Source organism: Rhinolophus sinicus, linkage group LG07, assembly GCF_036562045.2.
Source record: "Rhinolophus sinicus isolate RSC01 linkage group LG07, ASM3656204v1, whole genome shotgun sequence".
Lineage (NCBI taxonomy): Eukaryota > Metazoa > Chordata > Mammalia > Chiroptera > Rhinolophidae > Rhinolophus > Rhinolophus sinicus.
In genome coordinates, this window is record NC_133757.1 from 82076173 (window position 1) to 82096657 (window position 20485).

Genomic DNA, 20485 nt, shown 5'->3' on the forward strand with positions numbered 1-20485 from the left:
CCCACAGATTGGAGCACGATCCAGCCCCAAGGAGCCACTCTTCGACTGTTTTTTTCTTTTTTTAAAATGGATTTTATATTTTTGAGCAGTTTTAGATTTACAGAAAAGTTGTATGGATAGTGCAGACAGTTCCCATATACCCCCCAATGTCTCCTAGTATTAACATCTTGCATTAGTGTGGTACATGTGTTACGACGGATGAGCCAATACCAGTGCAGTGTTACTAAAGTCCACAGTTGACATTAGGGTTGATACCAGGTGTTGTATGTCCCATGGGTTTTGATAATGGCAAGATTTCACGGATCCATCATTCAAGTATCCTACAGAACAGTTTCACTGCCCTAAAATCCCTGTGCTCCACCTGTTCATCCCTCCCCGAGAACCCCTAGCAACAGTGTCTCTATGGTTTTTGCCTTTTCCAGAATGTCATAGAGCTGGAATCATACAATGTCTGTAGCTTTTTCAGATTAGCTTCTTTCACTCAGCAATCTGCATGTAAGGTTCTTCCATATCTTCTCGCAGCTCGATAGCTCATTTCTTTTGATCATTGCATCCTACTCCATTCTTTACTTTTAAACATCCTCTTCATTGCCAGGGCTCAACTTTGTCACCTGACTTTTGTCACTTTGCAAGGAGGAACACAATCCAAGAGATGCCTGGGAAAGAAATGACCTCATAGAACAAGGGAGCCGCCTTGGACATCTGGAGTGGGGTCCCCACCAGGACCCAAGATCACTTCCAACTCCTCCTGGCCAGCACGTCACCATGCCCCGATCCCTTCTGGCTACCAGCGCCATGTTCCACCTTTTTGGGTGTGCTGGATTATCTGCCAGGAACTCTGTACCTCTTTTTGTCCTCCACTGTATCTCAGGGGCTGGAAGTCTGAGCGTTACATCTCTAAGACGTAATTGTCAGCAGGGCTATAGGCTGAAGTCCACCACTGAGCAGCACTCATACAAGATTGGTCAGGTGGGAGAGAAACAGGAGCCGTCACTATTTCTGTCAATGGTGAGCAGGAACCTGGGCCCTGGCAAATGACAGTGGTTTGCCTGGCACCGTCTGGGCATCATCTCCCAAATTGCCGGCTTTGATGTTGAGAGCAGGCAGTTAAGATCAATGGCAATGACTTTCCAAGGTTCCTGCCCGTGCTGCCTTCTTGGAAGCTAGCGTGCCTCCCTCCAGTCCTCTCAGCACATTTGCAGGCCCGGGTTCCCTGCATTCAATCCCTTCCCATTGAAATACCTAGTGTGGCATCTGTCGTTGTCTGAGCCTCACCAATGTGATGGGATTCTGGGGAGGGTGGAAGGTCAGACTGCTGAAGGGATGATCTCCAGCCTGGCCATGTGGACTGCTCTCATCCCTTAGTTCCTAGCTATGTCTGGGGTAGCCTGTCCTCTGTCTGTAGCAGCCACCAGACTGATGCACAGAAAAGTCTCCAGGTTCCCCCAGCCATAACCTGATAGCCTCCTTTATAGGGTCATTCTCTACCCAGTTCATTAAATGTTGGGTTTCAGGCTCTCCATCTCCCTCCAGACCACTCTCTCATGGCCATGTGGTTTAGCCATGACTGCTGTTCTCCAAATATCTCTTGTTCTCCCCCTTCTGGCCAAGGAATTTTGAGCACAACTAACAAGTCATTTCTGGGCTGAATCATGTCATTGCTTTTCTCTTAAAAGGACACTTGTCACTGGATTTGGAGTCCACCCAGGTATTTTTCCATATATGGTCACATTCACAGGGTCCAGGTATTAGGACATGGATATATCTCTTGGGGGCCACCATTCATCATACTATTATTATTCCCATTTTACAGGTGAAGAAACAGAAACAGAGAAAGCCCAGGGATCTTGTGGAATATCACAGAGCCTGCAAGAGGGGAGGGCAGTACGCAGACTCAGGTGGTCTGCTTGAAAGCCTGGGCTTGCAATCACCTTTTGGGTCAAAGAGAAAGCAGAATAAAACCTGTCCTAATGGACTTTGGACTCTGGTGGAGGAGGTGGAGACAAATAAGCAAATAATGGATATACAACACAGTGTCAGGGAGAGCTATAAAGGAAAATCAGGCAGGTGTAAAGAGCACAAGGAAGGGGCTTTCTCTTCTGTTGAAGTGGTCAGGGTAGGTTTCCTGGAAGAGGCAGCACTGGAGCAGAAACTTGAATGAAAATCAGAACAAGACACACAGATATGTGAGTGGAGGTGCAACTCAGAGAGACAATAAAGCAATGAATAAACCAGGAATGGATCTTTCTCAGTCTCCTCTGTGCCCCCAGCACCAACATCAGGATCTGGCACCCAGATAGTGCTGGACAAATGTTTGTTGACTGAATAAATGAAAGCCCCAAATATCATTCCTTTAACCCTGACCCCTAAAAGCACGAACTAGAGACAAACACGAACTACAGACAAACACTCTAGAGCAGCACTGTGAAATAGATCTTTCCGTGATGATGGAAATGGTTTCTTTCTGGGCTGCCCAACAGAGTAGCTAACATTCAAGGCCAGATGCAGCCATTGAGCTCTTGAAATGTGGCTAGTGCCACTGAGGGGTTGGATGTTTAATTTTAATTCCAATGAATTTAAATGTAAATAGTCACGTGTAGTTAGTGGCTACCATATTGGGCAATACAACTCTAGACCAGAGGTTGGCAAACTAAGGCCCCCCGGGGCCAAATCCAGTGGGCCACTTGGTTTTGTAAATAGTTTTATTGATCTTGGACTTCTAGCCTCCAGAACTTTGAAAAATATACAGTATACAGACACCCATTCCTTTACATATTGTCTATGGCTGCGTTCACCATGCAATGGCAGACTTGAGTCATTGCAAAAGAGAACATGTGCCTTGCAAAGCCGAAAATATTTACTCTCTGATCCTGTACAGAAAAAGTTTTCCCACCCCTGTTCTAGATTCTCATTTGGTCATTCCCATGACTAGTACGTTAACTTTATGATCTTAAGCAAAGGCCTCCTTCCTCTAAGCCTCAGTTTTCTCATCAGTAAAATGGGCCATTGTTTCTATCTATTGCATGAGCTTGCTGGGCAATTAAAATTAGATGCCATGGGCGAAAGAGGTACAGCCTCTACAAGTGCACCTGGCTGGGGTCATGGCACCCACACCCATGCCCCTAATGTCTGCACATAATGTCTCCTGTTCACTTTGTTCTCCCCGTCTCTTCCTGCTCCCTCCTCCTCGCACCTCTGTCTTCCCTTCTGTTCTCTCTCCCCATCTTCCCTCAACGTTCCTCCCTGCTCTCCACTACTAACTTGCCCCAGACTCGGGGACGTGAGAAATTTCCAGCAGCAATTGCAATCTCATCTCCTCTCATGTGGCTCCTAGATAAAACAGTAAAAATCCGATTTTCAGCAATTTGCTTCATTTGTGAGTTCTCCCGAGTCTTCCTTTCTCCCCCTGACACCAGCTTAGCAAAATTGCCTGGGCGGAGTGGATATTTTTAACCACTTAGTAGTCAGAAAATGGTCATAAAAAGTTTTGTGAGAAACTGGCCGCAGCCCTGCTGCTGCTGGTGTGCTTACGGGGTTAGTGGAGGAGCATTTAAGGAAGGGAGGGGCCTGAGCAAGGTTGAAAGGAATAAACTAGGCAGGAAGGGACATGGGGAGGAAACAGAGTTACCAGAACCAGCTGTGGGGAGAGGGTCTGCCCCACGGAGCTATGTCTTGTATGGCAACAAAAGAAATACAAAAGGAGCTTCTCCAAACCAAAACTGGTTGTGAAAACAGTGAACATTTACTGAGTACCTGTTATATGTTAGGTACATGCTAGGTGCTTTCTGGTCCCTTATTGAATCCCCACAACAGTTGATGAAAAAAGTGTTCTTACTTAGTGGGTATTAGTTACGGCAAATGTTAGGCAGCTGTGACAATAAGGTCCCCAAATGCATGTACCCCTCACTGTCCAAAGGTCTGCTGTTTGAAAAATGCAGTCTCCACCACCATCTGAACTTACCATCCTGACTCTTGTCTTCTGAACTCAGGAAATCAATGGCTGTGGATAGCAAGAGAAACATTACATGGCTTAAAGGACACAGAAGGTCACTTCTGACTCACATAACAGCCATAGGCGGTGCATGGCCTGTGTTGCACAAAGCCAACCACTCTAGAGCGACAGGCTGTCTTCAAGGATATCACAGATGGCAGCTGTCTTAGTCTGTTCAGGCTGCTGCTATAACAGAATACCACAGACTGGGTGGCTTATAAATGACAGACATGTATTTCTCACAGTTCTGGAGGCTAGAAGTCCAAGATCAAGATGCAGGCAGATTTAGTTTCTGGTGAGAACCTACTTCCTGGTTCATAGACAGCCATCTTGTCACTGTGTCCTCATATGGTGAAAGGAGTGAGGGAGCTCTTTGGAATCTCTTTTGTAATCCCATTCATGAAGGCTCTCACTCTCATAACCTAATGACACCACCCCCCACCCCCCAAAGGCCCACATCCGGATACCATCAAATTGGGGATTAGGTTTCAACATGTGAATTTTGGGGGACACATACATTCAGTCCCTAGTAACAGGCTTCGTAGATGTTTTGTCCCTCAATAACAGGGGCCACCAACTTCCCAGCCTGTCATGTCTGGGATCTCACCAGCTGCCCACCTGCTAAGGTAATGCCGCATAATTTATATTCTATTACCAAATGATGTGTTAGTTACGACATCGCTTTGGCTGCTGGAACAGAAGCCCAACATTACAGTGGCTCAAACAAGAGATAATTCTATTTAGTATTCACTTCGTAGTCTGGGTGTAGATGGTCCAGGGCTGTGATGGTTGACTACATTGTGGTGGAGGCACAGACTCTTTCCGTTTGTCTTGCGTCTTCTGTTCTACCATCTTTAGGGTGAACCTAAATGACTACCCATCAGGTCCACCCTCCAGCCAATGGGAGGGGAAGGTCAGGGAGGCTCTACACCGCCCCTTCACTGCTGCTCACATGCCATTGGCCAGAATATCATCACGTGGCATAGCTTCAAGGAAGACTGGGAAATGTAGTCTTTTTCCTGGGTGGCCATATGCCCAGCTTAAAAATGGAGGTGTTCTATTAGACAAAAATAAGCAAACCAAAAAAACTAAGGAAAAAAGTGGGAGGAATGGGAGTGACTGCTTAATGGATATGGGGTTTCCACTGAGAGTGATTAAAAGTTCTGGAACTATACAGCGGTAATATTTGCACAATATTGTTAATGTACTTAATGCCACTGAGTTGTGCACTGTAAAATTGTTACTATGGTAAATTTTAGATTATGTGTATTTTATCACACTAAAAAATAATTTACTTACACACACAAAAAAAGACAAAGTGGTGTTGGGAAACAGTTTATATCCCAAGCAGAAACCTGAGTGAAGAGAGAGAGCTAGCCATGCAAATGCCAGGAGGTAGACTTTTACTGGTGGAGGAAAAGCATGTGGATAGGCCCTAAGACTGGAACTCGCTTGGTGTATTTGAGAAACATTGAGGAGGCTGGAGTGAGGTGATGGATGGAGACAGTGGTAAAAGAGGAGGACAGGAATTGAATTCCACCAAATTGAATTCCACACCCCTGCTATTTCCTAGAGCCTCGCATTCTGCTGACACCTGGATCTTAACCCAGTGAGACCTGAACCAGAACCTGAGATGACACATATGTGTTTAAGCCGCTAAATTTGTGGGAATTAATGACGGCAGCAACAGGAACTAATCCAAGGTGGAAGTCAGGGGAGTTCTGAGCAGAGAAGGGAGACCAGGCTCCGAGGCTCATTGGCGCCCTCTGGGGCTGTGAGGGGAATAGACTTTAGTGCGAGGGCTGAGCCTGTGCCCTAGGCAGAGGCAACTGCACCGTCCTGGAGAGCAATGCTGTGCTTGACCAGGTGGTGAACCATAAAGGTGGGGACAAGTGAAATCTAAGGTTGTTTGGATGTGAGTGGGGAGAGAGAGAGAGAGAGAGAGAGAGAGAGAGAGAGAGAGAGAGAGAGAGAGAGAGAGAGAGAGAAACAGAGACAGAGAGAGATTAACCAAGAACGACTCAAAACTTCTGACCTGAGTACAAAGAGCCCCCAGCCCCTTCCAACCCGAGCTCCATCCCTGGCCTCCCTCCCGTGTCCCCTCATCCTCCATCCAGCCATTTCAGGTGGAGACCACATGCTGCCGTCTCCTCTGAGGTCCTGACCCTGTCCTTCCCACTCATGCATCTCCATTCTCTACGCAGGAAGTCAAATGGGGCTGGAGAGGGGCTGAGAGCTGTGAGCTCCCTGGCCCCTAACAGGATTGGGTTGGGGATCTGCCTCCTTCTTCCCATCAGAGCCAGCAAAGCCAGCTCCCAGCTCTTCCCCTGGTCTTTTCCTCTCTGGAATTCTCCTTCTCTTTTTGGTAACCGAATTATCCCATCTCTGCCTCACGCTGGGGACTGCCTGCGAAGCTGTGGGCAAGGAAGGGCCCTGGGTCACAGCGGGAGATATTAAACCATCAATCACCTGCCAACGCTGAGGATTCTTGCTGGGGACCCTCTTCCAAGTTCCACCCCTCTCTGTCAAGGTGGGGCTTCGGAAGCTCACAGACCTCGCCTACCTGGATCTGCAGATAGTAGTGTTGGGTGCAAACCCAGAAGCCACTTCATCGTTCTGTGCCTCAGTTTCCCCATCGTTAAAACAGAGATAATAACATTTTTGATGTCACTGCGGTTCGTTGTAAGGACCACATGAGTGAATATGGTGGCAATATCTGGTACATGGTAAGTCCTGTCTACGACCGTGTTTCCCCCAAAATAAGACCTAGCCGGACAATCAGCTCTAATGCGTCTTTTGGAGCAAAAATTAATACAAGACCCCGGTCTTATTTTACTATAATATAAGACAGTGTCTTATATAATATGTAATATAATATAATATAATATAATACCGGGTCTTATGTTAATTTTTGCTCCGAAAGACGCATTAGAGCTGATTGTCCGGCTAGGTCTTATTTTCGGGGAAACACGGGATTTGCTGCTATGATTATTGTCTGTGTCCTAGCATAGATTGGGGATCATCTTGGAGGTCTCCTTGCACATAACAGGGCTCAGCTCAGCGGTTTGCGCTGACTGTTCCCTCTTCCTGGAATGCTCTCTCCCCAGGTACCTGTGTGACTCCTTTTTGCCTGCTTCAGGGCTTTGTGCAAATGTCACCTCCTCGGTGTGGTCATCCTGTTAGAGTTACATGTAGTGCCTCTGCGTGCCCCGAGCCCACCTGGTTGTATTTCTCTCTATAACACAGACCATCACCTCCTGTACTGTAGCTGTGTTTGTTGGGCTTGTCTGTCCCCCCACTGGAGTGTCAGTCCCAAGGGCAGAGGGTTATTTATTCGCTGCCCAGCCTAGCACCTGGCATGAAATAAACACTCAGTAAATATTTGTCCAGTGAATGAATGAATTCCATTCAGTCACTCCCAGGGAGCCCCCCTAAGGCTGCTCTGGCCTCGGCCTGTCAGCAATCCTGGGTTTTCTGGGGTGCAGGGGGTGTTATTAGTCATGTGCAGGGGACTGGCCTGTCCTCCATCATCTTTGTGGGGACCTCTCCTTTTTTTTTGGGGGGGGAAGGGGAACAGGACTTTATTGGGGAACAGTGTGTACTTCCAGGACTTTTTCCAAATCAAGTTGTCCTTTCAATCTTAGTTGTGGAGGGCGCAGCTCAGCTCCAGGTCCAGTCACCATTGTTAGTTGCAGGGGGCGCAGCCCACTATCCCTTGTGGGAGTTGAACCGACAACCTTGGATTGAGAAACCACTGGCCCATGTGGGAATTGAACTGGCAGCCTTCGGCGCTAGAAGCACGGAGCTCCAATTGCCTGAGCCAGGGGGCCGACCCTCCTTTTTTTATTATTGAAGTAAAATTCACCTAACATAAAATCAACCATTTTAAAGCATATGATTCAGTGACATTTAATACCTTCATAATGTCATGCAACCACCCACTCTATCTAAAGTTCCAGAACTTTCCATCACTCCAAAAATAAATGTGTACCCCGATTTTCACCTTCCTTCTAGCCCCTGGCAGCCAACAATCTCTTTTCTGTATGGATTTATTAATTCTGGACATTTCATATAAATGGACTCATACAATATTTGTCTTGTTTCTGGCTTCTTTCACTTAGCATCATGTTTTTGAGTATCAGCCACATCCTAGCGTATGTCAGAAACAATGGTTCCTTTTTTATGATTGAATAATATTCCTTTGTATGGATGGACCACATTTGTTTATCTGTTCATCTGTTGGCAGACATTTGGGTTATTTCCACCTTCTTTGTGTGGCTCTTTAAAAGGCACCCCTTTCTCTGGGCAGATGCAGTGGGTGGCTAGGGGAACAGATAATATCAGCCCTTCCTCCAGCTTCTGTCCTGTGCTCTTGTGTCCTGAGCAACCTGCACAGCTATTCATGGCAACCCTGCTAGTGTGACGTGTCTCCTGAATAGCTGGGGGGGGGGGGCGATGGGGGGAAGGGGGAAGGCACTGTGAAGACCAGACTGCACTTCCCCACCTAGGCTTTCAGTCTGCCAATCCCTAACCTCTGTGCCCTGTTCACCCCTGTGGAAAATTGGCCAGGGAACTGGGCCACTCTGGGTGGTGTTCCAAGCCCCCCTTCCTGTTGCCTTAGCTATGCCTTCTTTGCCCCTCCAGATTCTGGGGGGCCCTCACCTTCCCCAGCCCCTCACCCTGTCTCCCCTCTGCACCAGTCCTTACCCAGCCTAGAGTCCCACACTGCCTGCTTCTCTCAGCCCTCTCTTTGTCTCTCCAGCACAGTGGCTATTTTTATTTTTCCTTCTTATTAAATTTCCAACTTCTGCAAACACCATGGCCCCTGCTTTGCTGCCCCCTCCCCCTTTCCCTCAGAGCGGATTTGATTCAGTTGCGTTTTATTAACAGATTAAAAAAAAAAAAACTCAGCTGCCACCACACTGTGCTTTCTCTGCTTTCTTGGAGGTTAAGGGAAACTAGAGGAAGGGGGAAACTGGGCTGCGGGGTCCCTCTGAAGGTTTAAATTCACCCTCCTCACCACACCCCAGGATGCATGGACCTTTCCTTCACAGCCTGAAGGGGGAGGTGGGGACGGGGGTGGGCAGAGAGGTTGGCCCCTTCCTAGGTTTGGAGGGAATTTGATGGGTGCCAGGCCTGTGCCATCCCCTAGGTGGAAGTGGAAATTAACAACAACAAAAAAGGAATTCGTATGGAGGCCCAGATCCCGTAGACACTGGGTGCCTGGTGGGCCTCGGAACTGGGGACTTAGGTATGGAAACTCCCTATGCTAAACCCAGAGTAGCCCCCACCCTCTTCCTACAGATGGCTGGTAGGGGCCACAGAAAGTTCCAGCCTAGGATATCACTTACCCTAGCCCAGCTCTCTCTCTTGCTTTTTCCCCACTCAGGAGATTTTGACCTCCCATTCTTCCCCCACCCCCTGCCTCCCAGAGCTGAGAGCAAATTGCTTCTTCATGCCCCTGGGGTGCTTTTCCCCCCAATTTTTTGTGTGGCAGTTGCCATGGCAACAAAGAACCCAGTTGTACTTTATTTTCTAGAGGATGGGGGGCGTGGGGGGATGAGGAAGCCAACTGGGTCGTTTCAGCTGGCACATTCCTACCTACCTCCTCTCCTGACCCCCACCCCTCCCCCACAGGGCTTGGTCCAGCCTCAGTCCACAGCAGCCAGGCTGCCTATCTGGGTTCCTTTGCTGGGCCATGGCTCCCTCCTGGGTCCTCATCAGCTTGAGGAAGGTCCTTCATCTGCCCCCAAGGCTAAGGTTAAATGGTACCCTGATTCCCGGTGGAATCCCTTTCCCTTCCTTTTCTCTTCCCTTTTCCTCAACAATCCCATAATCAGGGGAGGCTGATATGCTGGGCAGGTTGGACACTGCACAAGGGGTCAGTGAGTGAGCTCAAGCCATGCTGTGAGTGCCCATTTCTCCTTTGCTCAGGGGAACCCTACGGGCTGCCATAACTGACACCGACTCCCTTCACTGTTAGGAGAGCCAATTACTTCAATAAAAAACTTCAGTTCTGGTCACACTCCGAAGCAGAGAAGGAAAGGAAGCCTTGTCAGGAATTTGGGGGTTTGAACAACACTAGCTACAGATCTTTAGGGATCTTAGAGAGAGCAAAGAATTTCTAGAGGGGCCAGGGTAGACGGTCAAGCCTGAGTAGCTCCTCCCACTGGAGGTGGAGCCTATTTCCCCCACACTCTTGAATCTGGGCTGGTCTCCTCACCTGATTTGGCCACTCTGGTGCAGTGAAAGTGATAGGGCAGTTCTGAATTTGGGCCTCAAGAGGTGCTCCATGTTTCTACTTGCTGTCTGGAAACCTTGTCTCTGTCACATGACCAAAACCCAGGCTAGCCAGCCAGGGTCATGGCGGAGAGACCTGTCATCCGACCTGAGGCCATCCTAGACAAGCCTGCAGCCAGCTGAGACCCAATCATGTGAAGAGAACAACCTGGGTGAACAGAGTGTGCCTCTGAGACCCACAGCTGACCGCAAACTCAAGAATGAGCTCAGCCAAGACCAGGAGAACTGCCCACTTGACCTGTAGACAGTGCAGCCATAATTACTGTTGATGGTCTAAGCCACTGGAGTTGGGGGTTGTTTGTTATGCAGCAGAATGGAAAATTGGTAACTGATTTGATTACCATGTCCTTCACTTCCTTATGAATTCTTCCCTGTTCCATTTCTTGATATTTCCCTGAGTGCATCCCCTCCACTCTCTACCTCTCTCACTTCCATTCAGCCTCACCAGCCTCCTGGCTGATACTCACACTTTCCAACCTGTTCCCACCTCCAGGCCTTTGTACCTGCTGTTCCCCTGCCTGGAACCCTCTTTCTTCAGATCTTCATGTGGGTCCCTCCCTCGCCTCTCTAGGTCTCTGCTCATGTGTCTGCTCCTCCAAGAGGCCCTCTCTAGCTCAGACATGTATGCTGCCCTCCAGTCCCTCCTCTAATTTTTGTTGTTACAGTGCTTGTCACTACCTGAAATTTTCTTCCCTTCCCTGTCTCACTTCCTGGTGTTTCCTGAGGTCCCTTCCCGCATAAACTACTTGCCCTCAAATTCTTGTCTCAGGGTCGGTCTCTGGAGGAACCCAACCTAAGACAATTCTAGAAGCTAGAGAAGATTCTAGATTTGGAGCGAGGACATCCAGTGGTGCTGGATACCATCTGTTGCTCCCACCAGGAGACACCTGATGTCTAACTGTGCCAATTTAGGGATGCCAAGGTCGACCCACAATTTCAGAAAGGGGCAAAAGAACGTCCCACGCATACATCCCTGATCTGCTTTTCCCCTAATGATTTCCCAATCCACAAATGATCCACGATTTCATTACCAGTTGCAAAATAGCACTATTTCCAGTTTACCACTGCACTTTCACATTTATACACCTGCCTTCTCCACCAGGCTGGGAACCTCACAACAGAGCCACTGGGTCCCAAGGAAACATTTGCTAAAAGAATTTGAATGCAGAAGATGACGCCATTGGAAAAAAATGAAGGGAACAGGTATTTGTTGTGTAGGGCAGAAACATGGCACCGCTCCTTGTGCTTCTGGAATCAAAGGCAGCCCCACTCCAGCCTCCTTAGATTTCAGGCTTGGCTGAGAGTCCGGGACATGGCCTGGCCCTCTGCCCACCTCCATCATCACTGTCATCTGATGGACTCAGGAATGGATGGGGCTTTGGAGAGAAGAAAGATCGTCTGTCTCTAGGTATCAACAACTCTTTCCTCTAAAAAAATTTTTTTTTTTATTTTAAACCTCCTCACAATGCAAATGTTTCTCTTATTATCTTCTGCCGAGGGAAAAAATTAATAACACGGTGCAATATAAAATACCAAATTAAAGGCATTTTGGAACCAGCAATTATTTCATAAGCTTCTCTTTTATTGCCGCACTAATGTGCCTAATTGCTGTCTTAATGAGGACATTAATTTCTAGCTAATGTGATGTTATTATAGAAATTGCAGTCAATCTCTTAAAAAGGGGAAAGTGCTAGAAAGCTGTCCCACGAGGCTGGGGTTCTGGTCACCCTGGGGCTGAGGGGCAAAGGAAAAGGGAGGAGAGGGCACTGGAACCCAGGCTGGGGGCAGGGGTCACCAGGAGCCAAGGAAAGGGAAAGGCAGGGGAATCTCATGGGTAGTGGACAGCCTGGAGAAGCCCCAGTCAGAGATCCAGCTGTTGCCATGCCTGGGGACCTAGGGGATGAGACGGAGCAGGGAAAAGTGTTAGAACAATAATAAAACCTAACATTAGTAGTGGCAGGCACTGTGGAACATTTTATATCTTAATCCTTGCAGTAACCATATGAAATAGCATCGTTATTCCCATTTTATGGATAGAGAAATTGCAGCACAGAGAGATGGGGTTACTTACCCAAGGTCACACAGCCCAGCTGGCTGAACTGCTGAGCTATGCTGCCTCTCATTCAGTGCCCCATCACCGTCAATGATGATAATAATCTCAAACATTTACTGAGAGTTTATTATGCACCAGCAGTACACAAGCCCCTCACACATCTCCGGTGGGCTCCTCTTAGAAGAAGAGTCAAGCCACATCTGAGCACTCTCTGATACAACAAGGAGGGCAAGGTTGGGGGCTGGGGTTGCGCCCCCACAAGAACAGGAAATACACTGTAGGGGGAGGGACTTCAGGGCCCAGAGAGGGGAAGTGTCTTTGCCCTGAGTTGCACCATCTGGCAGGTTACTGTGGTGGGTCAGAGCAGGCTCTGAAGGCAGTTGGTGTGGGTTAGAATTCTAGCTTTCTCACTTCCTTTGTGAACTTGGGTGCATGGCTGACTCATTGTGCCTCAGTTTCTCATCCATAGAGTGCGGATAATAATAGAACCTATCTCCTGGGGCTGTTTTGAGGATTAAGCAAGTTGAAATATTGTATTAGTCAGAATAAGTACACCCCAGTGGCCATGACAAGCATCCCCCAAGCTCCTAGGGCTTAACACACTATGGGCTTATTTCTCACTCATGTGGCAGGTGGCTCTGCTCCACTGGCAAACCTAGCCTCCCTCTGAACTGAAGGAAAGTGCCACCTCCTTCCAATGACTCAGAGCCCTCTGCAATCCCTCCCTGTCCAGCCAGCAGGCGACGAAGACAGAGAGAGTTCATGGAGAGAGGAAGGGGTAGGAAGTTTTGGAGGCCTTGAATGTAGAATGTTTAGAGGCCACTTCCAGCCAAACTGGGTAGGAGCCGATAAGGATGAAGATGAGGAATTGGTGTGAGGGCAAAGCAGCCCAGGCTGACACCCCAGTATCCTCTGAAGTTTAGTCATTCGCTTCCATTTTCTGCATACCTCCTTGTCAAGCATACAGCAGGCATGGCCCAATGGATTCACCTGGTAAAAACACAACAAGCCACTTTTAAATTTTGACAGTTTCAATAGTGAAAGGAGGAGAAGCTGCCCTCTCCCCATGGCCCTTATCCCACACTCAAAAAAAAAAAAAAAGGATGGCAATGAAACAAAAGCAGCCAGATTCCCATCTTGGGCCACATGTTCATCATTAGAGGTGAGGGGATGTCAACCCCACCATGGTGTTTCACATTGACCAAAAGTAGTATAGAGGTGGCTCCTCAAAGGAAAACTGTAGAAGAGGAGAGGGATGCCAGGAGGCACACAGATTAGACTTCCATGAGCCTAGACTCAGTGTAAGCTGGTGATTGAAGCATAAGGTACAATCAGCCCCAAGCGTAAGGACCTTGAACTAATGAAGTCTAGACATACCCTCTCTATCTAACTCTTGATTCTCACGTAATGATGTTTACTCAGGACACAATCGAGGAAGATTTGTGCAGTGTTGTTCAGGATATCAGAGTCCCAGAGAAAGGAGGGAGATACCGCGGGAACAGAAATGGAGGAGCTGGCTTGGCAGCCAAGGGGTTAGCCTGAGGTGAAGGCTGATGCTGCATTAGTCAAGCACAAGCCATGATGCTGTAACAAAGAGGCCCCCAAATTCAGTGACTGTAACAAGATGAGCTCGTAAGTGTCCAGAGGCCTATGGTCCAGGTTTAGTGGAACAGCTCTGGGGTTCCCAGAGGAATCGGGTAAAAGGAAGTGGAGGGTGACAGCTTCCTTTGAAAGACATACCCAGAAGTTGCACACATCATGTATGCACACACCCCATTGACCAGAACTTAGTCACATAGTCACACTTAGCTGCAATGCAGATTGGGAAATGTAGTCTCTAACAGGGAAGCTATGTGTCCACCTAAAACTCAGGGGGCTGTAATCCTAAAAAAAAAAGAGGAGAATGGATGCCAAGGGGCAGTTAGTATTTCATTCTGCTGGCTGGATATGCTTCATCTGGGTGTGGGCTCTGCCCTCTAGGACAATTGGCCTCATGTAGAAGGACAGGACCATCCCAACTCCATAACCCATATCCTCTCTCTCTCTCTCTCTCTCCACACACACACACACACACACACACACACACACACACGATCACTTTATTAATGATAATTTACTTTAAAAATTTATTTATTAAAAATTGTTTAATTTTTATTTAAAAATGTATTTTAAAATAATTTATTATCTGTTTATTTACTATTTGTTTATTTATTATTTACCAGCACTGTACAGGATAACATGGGTAAAGTACCTAGCACTTAGTAGGCACTCATGAAATGTGTCAACCACAAACCTATTTCCTCTTCCTGTACACACATTTCCCAGCCTCCGTTATGGCTGGACAGGGTCATGTGGCTGAGTTCTGGCCAATGGGAGGCAGAGGAAGTAATTGTTCTACTTTGGGGACAGGACCTTAAAATATCCTACCAGTGCCTCCACTCCCCTCCATCCACCCCTCCTCTGGCATTAGCCAATTAGACATAAGGGATGCAGGGGGACTCTGAGTGTCTTAATGGGGGGGGCTGGGATGGTGTCTCTGTACCTCCATACTCTCTCCTATAAAGTAGAATAATAATAGCCTCTACCTCATAGGGTTATTTTGAAGATTCAATAAAATAAATTAAGTGAAATTAATCAATTAAATGAATTAATATTCAAAAAATACTTAGAACAGTATCTAACAGGGGGTTAAGGGCTTTATATGTGTTCACTCTATTTTTTTTTTAACTTTTAATTACTTAAGTGTGTTTTTCCAGGACCTGTCAGCTCCAAGTCAAGTAGTTGTTTCAATCTAGTTCTGAAGAGTGCAGCTCAAAGTGGCCCATGCAGGGATCGAACCAGCAACCTTGTTGTTAAGAGCACCGCGCTCTAACCAACTGAGCTAACCGGCCGCCCCCAATATATTTTTAAATGTATAATTTAATAAACAATACATCTGCAACCCCAGTTAAGAAACAGAACATGACTGATATCTAGACATTGACGAAATAAATACCTAAGTCATTAAATTGTGATAAGTACCTTGAAGGAAAAGAACAGGGAGCTAACAGAATAACCTGGGGGAACCAATTTAGATAGTGAAGGAAGTCAGGAAAGGCATCCCCAAGACGTTGCATTTGAGCTCAGTTAAGGGACGTAAAAGATAGCTGGTGAAGAATGGAGAGGGTAGCCTTCCAGGGAGATGAAACAGTGAGTGGAGGTCCCTGAAATGCTCAAACATGTGGCATATTCAAGGAATGTGGCCTGAGCACCAGAGGAAGGGAGAGTGGCAGACAGCTGATGTGGGAAAGGCCAGCAGTGGCCAAAAGGTGTTTGTCAGTCTTAAAAGCCACAGGGAGTCCTTAAAGGGTTTTGGTTTGATTTACATTATAAGAAGACAGCTCTGCCACCCAAATCCCACACACTGGCAGTGGGAGAGTATATGCTAAACCTGCTTTGGAAAACTGTTTCATCTGTGAAAGCTGAATATTCACCTGCTCCATGACCCCATGATTCTGCTCTTGGGTAAATAGACCCAAAGTGGAAACAACCCAACTGCCCATTAGAGTAAAATGGACAGACTGTGATACTGTCAGGTAATGGACTACCACACAGCAATGAAAAAGAGAAACCCATTGCTTTCTGCAACAACATGAAAGAATCTCACAAACTTAATATTGGAGAAAAGAAGCAAGTACAGAAGACATATTGTCTGACTCCATTTATGTGAAATTCCAGAATGGACAAAACTCTTCTGTGATGATAGAAGTTGAGATAATGGTCATTCTTGGGCAAAGGGGTAGTGATTGGAAGGGGGTCTCTCAGAGCTGGGAATGTTCTATTCTTGACCTGGTGTTGGTAACATGTGAGTATTCATTTCATGAAAATTCACGGAGCTGTATGCTTACGATACACATGCTTTGAGGTATGTTTGTTATGTTCCAGTAAAAAAGATTTTTAGAAGTTTGAAAAACAGAGATGGCTATGGCCACTTAGAAGAGAAAGATGGGGAGGGGCTTCTGTTTTGTCATCAAACCAAGAGGGAAAGTTATCGCTGGGGGAAGTGCTGTGATGCAGCTGGTTCATAGTGCACACATCCCTTTCCAACTCTGTTCAGTGACGTCGCATTAGTAGCTTGTGACGTCACATTCACATCTTGAAATCAGCCATGGTGGGAGCATTTACACCATTGAAATTGGTAGATGCTACAGATCCGGACCTTTTTAATTTTTTTTTTTTGGGGGGGGAAGGGGAACAGGACTTTATTGGGGAACAGTGTGTACTTTCAGGACTTTTTTCCAAGTCAAGTTGTTGTCCTTTCAATCTTAGTTGTGGATGGTGCCGTTCAGCTTCAAGTTGTTGTCTTTTCAGTCTTAGTTGTGGAGGGTGCAGCTCAGTTCCAGGTCCAGTTGCCATTGCTAGTTGCAGGGGGCGCAGCCCACCATCCCTTGCGGGACTCGAGGAATTGAACTGGCAACCTTATGGTTGAGAGCCCACTGGCCCATGTCGGAATCGAACCGGCAGCCTTCGGAGTTAGGAGCATGGAGCTCTAACCGCCTGAGCCACTGGGCCGGCCCCTTTTTAATTTTTAAGAGCTATTTTTTACACACCACTCACTACACCACTGGATGTAGACAATCCAAGGGCACGCTTTCAAACAGCTATATTTGTGCTCTGTCAGGCTGATCCCTGAAACTTGAGGACACAGAACTGAACAAGACTCACAGATTTGGTCCCCACAGAGCTCACAGATTGGCGGGGGGGAGAGACAAATAAATCTACCCAATAAAATAAGAAATATTCCCAGGGGAGTTCTGTTTTGGGTAATTTCTGGGCAGAGTTTTGCAGAATGAATAGGAGTTTTCCACAAGAGTGGAAAGGCAGGCCAGGCAGAAGGAAAAGCTTATGCAAAGGCTTGGGGTTTTTAAAGGATATATCAGGTTCTTGGAACTGTGGCATGCTTGACAAGGGTAGCACAGAGGGTGAGAACCGGTCAAAACCAGCCCACGGGTTTGCTTTGTTTTACGAAATATTTGAATTGATCACTGAGACTTAAATAGTTAAGGGTTTTGTATAAAAATCTAGATGTCTGGCTTTTCCAGAAAAACCAGACAATCTGGAAACCCTGCCTGCAGTAATTAATCAGAGCATAATGGAAACAAGTTTTCCAGTTCTCCACAGTCCACACTACTCCCTATTGTCTTCCACCGCTGTGGCTGAAGTCCATTACCATTTTACCATCTTGTTCACAGTGCTTGCTTCTTTCTTGATGATAGAAGAACATCTAGCCTTACTCACGTCTCTATTTTAAAGAGGAAAATGAAAGAAGTCCAGGAGGACAACATCTTTCTCACCCTCCACTGGTTTTGTCCTTTATCTTTCCTACCCAGTAGCCTCTGTAGATGTTTGAGTTTGTCACCCCCATATAGCTTTGAGACATAAAGCTGGGTCACAGTGGTTTTATGTGCCAGCTCAAACATGAGGATTTTGTCCTTTAGGCTATGACAACTATTGAAAATTTTTATTCAATTATTCAACTAATTATAGCAGAAGCTCTTGATGCCCAATTCGTATCCTCTGGCCTCATCTTTTCAACAGGCTCCTGCTGCTATCAACTGCTTCTGTCTGCAGCAGCTCTTGGCCAGAGGGCTTTCTCCGAAGCGTTTGATGGTTTCTCTGCCCCTAACAGGCTGGAAGTGCCAGGGAATAATCCCCATACCTTAGAAGCACCTCTCAACATGACGGGAGTTGGTGGACAAATGAGCCACCTGCCTCTTCTCTCGGCAGTGCCCTACACTGTCCCCCATAAGTCCCCATATGATTGAGCTGCAGTTGCCCACAGTGGTAACTGATTTGATGACACACCTGTCACCAGTTTCTTTCCTGTTTGTCTTCCTTCCTTCCCTACTGGTGTTTCCTGGGGTCACCTCCTAAATAACTTACCTTTGAATCTTTATTTCAAGTTCTGCTTCTGAGGAACACAAACTAAAACCTAGTTATTAAGCAGCTGCTCTGTGCTGGGGATCAAAAAAGACACGTTTTGCTCTTGGGGACCTTACATTCTAGCAGTAGAGGAGAGAGCCCATAAATAAGGAAATGAGTGACATATAATTTCAGGTGGCTATACGAGAAAAGAAGGAAAACACAGCAGGGTTTGGTGATTTTAAACTATGTCCACCCACACCCATTTTGCCCATGGGTGAAGGTAGCCAAAAGTTACAAACTTCCAGTTATAAGACACATAAGTCTTTGGGATGGAACATACAGCATGGTGACTATAATTAACAATACTGTATTGTATATTTGAAAGCTGCTAAGAGAGTAGATCTTAAAAGTTCTCATCACAAGAAAAAGAATTATAACTATGTATGGTGGTGGATATTAATTAGATTTATTGTGGTTGCCATTTCGATTATTCATATATACATACATAGACACACAGAGATGATCCTTGATTTAGGATGGGGTTACATCCCGATAAGCCCATGATAAGTTGAAAATGCATTTAACCTATGAAACATCATAGTTTACTTTGCCTAGCCAATTTCTACTGAATGAGTATCACTTTCACACCATTGTAAAGTAGAAAAATTGTAAGTTGAACCATCGTAGTTGGGGACAGTCTGTATATAAAATCATTATGTTGTACACCTAAAATTAATGCAATGTTATATGTCAATTATATCTCAATAAAAATTTTTAATAAAATAAATTTAAAAAATATGTCCCAAATTCTTTTATATTCTTCCTTTCAAGAGATGGAGCCCCATCCAACCCCCTATTGAGTGTGGGCTGAGTGACAATATTCTAATGAATAGAGTGTGACACAAGTGACAGAATGTGGCAGGGCTTTAGCCTCTCTCTCCGATCAGTTGTTCTAGGGAAAGCCAGCCTCCATATTGTGAGGACACTCAAGCAGCCCTTTGGAGAGACCCACATGGAAAGGAACTGAGGCCTCCCACCAACAGCCTTGTGGGACAGCCATCTTAGAAGAAGCTCCTCCAGCCCCAATCCAGCCTTCGGATAACTGCAGTCCCCACCAACATCCTCATGAGAGACCCTGCACCAGAACCATTCAGCTAAGCCATTCTCAGGTTCCTAGTCTTCAGAAACTTTGAGATAATAAATGTTTTAAGCCACTACATTTGGAGTAATTCATCACAATAGCAAAAAATAATGACAGGTGAGGGAGTTTATTTAAATGTATAGTTAATGAAGGCCTCTCTCAAGTGGTGACACTTGGGCAAATATCAGAAAGAAGTAAGCCATGTGAATATGTGAGGAAGAGAGTTCCAAAAAGAGGAAATGGCCTGTGCAAATACCCTGAGGTAGGAGCATGCCTGGGGTGTTAAAAGAACAGTGAAAATGCTAGTGTGGCCAGAGTGGAGGGAGCACGGGGGAGGTGGGGGCAAAGAGAGGTTGGAAAGGGCTATAATAGTTCTCAATGAGAAAGAACACCACTTGGGGTGGGTGTGGAACTGTGCAATAGTTTGGTGTTGTCACAATGCCTGGGATTGCTTATGGCATTTGGATATAGAAGCAGGGACACATTATACCCTGCACTGTGACAACCAGTCATGAAGACTGGTGTGGGGACAGAGCCCCAGAAAGCAGTTTCCAGGCGGTGCTGGCTCAGGTAGTAAATGGCCATCAAATGTGATTGGAGGGCCATCAGCTGTGGCTGGTTGGCCGTCAGCTGTAACCAGTGAGACATTGGCCACTAATATAACTGCTGTGGCTACGCTAGCAGAAAATGGGGGCTAGCAAGAAGATGGTGGCTGAGCTAACAAGAGCGGATTGCAGTTAGCACGGCGGAGTGCGGGTTGCGGACAGTGTGGCTCCTGCTTCCTGTGTCTCCAACCCAGCCGCCAGCGAGACTATAGTGGTGTGACTCCCCTATCTATGGCTCCGTGGGTGTTCCTTTTTGGCCTCATTGTGTCCTGTGTTCTTATGTGGGGAGCGGGAGCAGAGACCTCGCAGGCCGCCCCGCACGACAACTGGTCATGAAGAACTGCTGTGCCCAAGATGCCCAGATCAAAGCTTAGGATAATTTTGATCCTATTTATTATTTTAAAAGATTTCTCTGTGTAGAATAGAACATAAAGTCTGCTATCTTTTCTGTAAAACAAAGGTCAGAAAAATAGGAAAATATATTCATATTT

At 46.5% G+C, this 20485-nt stretch overlaps 1 non-coding gene across 1 annotated transcript; it reads right to left on the reverse strand.

Annotated features, from left to right (window-relative positions):
* Positions 1-15161: 15161 nt before the first annotated feature.
* Positions 15162-15235, reverse strand: TRNAK-CUU (transfer RNA lysine (anticodon CUU)). Its single transcript has one exon. It is a non-coding gene; the product is annotated as a tRNA-Lys (tRNA).
* Positions 15236-20485: the final 5250 nt, after the last annotated feature.